The sequence below is a fragment of the Rutidosis leptorrhynchoides genome, chromosome 4, assembly GCF_046630445.1.
Source record: "Rutidosis leptorrhynchoides isolate AG116_Rl617_1_P2 chromosome 4, CSIRO_AGI_Rlap_v1, whole genome shotgun sequence".
Taxonomy (NCBI): Eukaryota; Viridiplantae; Streptophyta; class Magnoliopsida; order Asterales; family Asteraceae; genus Rutidosis; species Rutidosis leptorrhynchoides.
Genome location: NC_092336.1, coordinates 504,733,641 through 504,736,414, shown reverse-complemented (window position 1 = coordinate 504,736,414; position 2,774 = coordinate 504,733,641).

The window sequence follows — 2,774 nt, the reverse complement described above, 5'->3', positions numbered from 1 at the left end:
TTCAACGGTTTTGGTTGGTGGAGATCTAAACTTTCGGTTCACAAAGGTAACTGATTTTTCACCATCCCTTAGTGTCATTCTACCTTCTCTTACATCAATGAACGCCTCGGTGGTTGCTAAAAATGGGCGACCTAAAATTAGAAGAATATCAAGGTCTTCCTCCATATTAATAACTTGAAGTTTGCAACAAAGGTCAAACTTCCCACTTTAACAAGTAAATTGTTTGCTATTCCAACCGGGTGTTTAATAGTTTGATCAAATAATTGAACACCTATTCTGGTTGGTCTTAATTTACCCACACATAATCTTTTGTATAAGGAAAGAGGCATAACATTTGCACTTGCTCCTAAATCTGCGAGTCCATTATACATAGCACCATCGTTAAGCAAGAAAGAAATGATAAATTCACCTGGGTCTCCTACTTTAGTAAGTAGAGTTGGTTTGTTAACCTTTTCCAAGTGATATTTTCTTGGTTCTTTCACTTCTACTTGAACTTCTTGTTCACATTTTTCTTCGTTTCTTGGAATGGGAGGTTTGTATAGGAATTCTTCTTCATCACTCCAATTTGAAGCTTCCCCGTCTTCCAATTTTGGTTTTTCATATGTTGTTGATAACATATTTATGTTTTCATTCTGAGGGTTTTCTTGGGTGATGAAATTATGATTGACTTCATTATCAACTTCCATCGGACCATGTATGTAATGTTTAACTCTGTGACCATTAACTTTAAATTCAATCCCATTTGAATTTATTAACTCTATTGTTCCATATAGGAAAACTCTTTTGACTATGAATGGTCCAGACCATCTTGATTTCAATTTTCCAGAAAATAACTTGAATCGTGAATTGAAAAAAGAAGAACTATGTCTCCTTCTTTAAATTCTTTTGAACTTCTATTCTTTTATCATGCCATTTCTTCGTTCTTTCTTTATAGATTAACGAATTTTCGTATGCTTCATGTCTTAATTCTTCTAATTCGTTTAGTTGACTTAACCGTAGACATCCGACTTCATGTAAATCAAGATTACATGTCTTCAAAGCCCAAAATGGTTTGTGCTCAATTTCTACTGGAAGGTGACATGCTTTTCCATAAACGAGTTTAAAAGGTGTGGTACCAATTGGAGTTTTGTAGGCTATTCTAAAAGCCCAGAGTGCATCCTCCAATTTCAAGGACCATTCCTTCGGATTTGATCCTACGGTTTTCTCTAGAATACGTTTTAATGCTCGGTTGGTATTTTCAACTTGTCCACTTGTTTGTGGATGATAAACGATTGAGATTTTATGAGTTACTCCATATCTTTTGAGAACTTTCTCAAGTTGATTATTACAAAAATGAGTACCCCGATCACTTATTAAAGCTTTCGGTGTTCTGAACCTAGCAAAAAGACGTTTTAAGAAGTTGACTACAACTCGTGCATTGTTAGTTGGGAGAGCTTGTGCTTTCGCCCATTTAGATACATAATCAATGGCAACGAGAATGTAGAGATTATTATGAGATTTTGGAAATGGACCCATAAAGTCAATACCCCAAACGTCAAACACTTCACATACTTGAATGACATTTTGTGGCATTTCATCACGTTGACTTATTTTTCCGGCCCTTTGACAAGCATCACAGGATTTACAAAGAAGGTGTGCATCTTTGAAAATTGTAGGCCAATAGAATTCAGCGTCGTAAACTTTTCTTGGTGTGAGTTGAGGCCCATAATGCCCTCCTGTTGGTCCTGTGTGACAATGGTTTATGATTTGATTAGCTTCATCCCTGAATACACATCGGCGTATTATTCCATCGGGACAACTTTTAAACAAATGTGGATCTTCCCAGAAATAGTGTTTTATATCACTAAAAAATTTCTTTCGTTTTTGATACGACAACCCTTTTTCAAGGAATCCACATACTAAGTAGTTTGCATAGTCTGCAAACCATGGAATTTCATTATAATCTATCTTCAATAGATATTCATCAGGAAAGTTGTCTTGTATAGTCGATTCATTTAGAACTTCTAATTCGGGATTTTCAAGACGAGAAAGATGATCAGCGGCGAGATTTTCTGCTCCCTTTTTGTCTCGGATCTCAATATCGAACTCTTGTAAGAGTAAGATCCAACGGATTAATCGTGGTTTAGCATTTTTTTTTTTAAAATAGGTATCTAAGAGCAGAATTGTCAGTATAGGACACCGTTTTAGCTAGAACGAGATATGAACGAAATTTGTCAAAAGCAAAGACAAAAGTAAGGAGTTCTTTTTCAGTAGTTTTGTAATTCATTTGTGCTCCTTGTAACGTCTTACTAGCGTCATAAATAGGTTGAAATCATTTTTCAATCCTTTGTCCTAAAACTGCTCCCATTGCAAAATCACTTGCATCGCACATAAGTTCAAATGGTAAATTCCAATTTGAAGTTATCATGATCGGCGCATTAGTGAGTTTTTCTTTAAGAATATTAAAAGATTTGATGCATTCATCTGAAAAGATGAATGGAGCATCCTTTTCTAGGAGTTTATTCATAGGAATGACAATTTTAGAAAAATCTTTTATGAAACATCGGTAAAAACTGGCATGCCCTAGAAAACTCCTAACTCATCTAACATTGGTGGGATGTGGAAGTTTAGCAATTACATCTACTTTAGCTCTATCTACTTCAATTCCTTCCTTTGAAATTTTATGACCAAGAACGATGCCTTCTTTAACCATGAAATGACATTTCTCCCAGTTAAGAACTAGATTTGATTGTTCGCATAGAATAAGCATTCGTTCAAGATTAACTAGACATGTT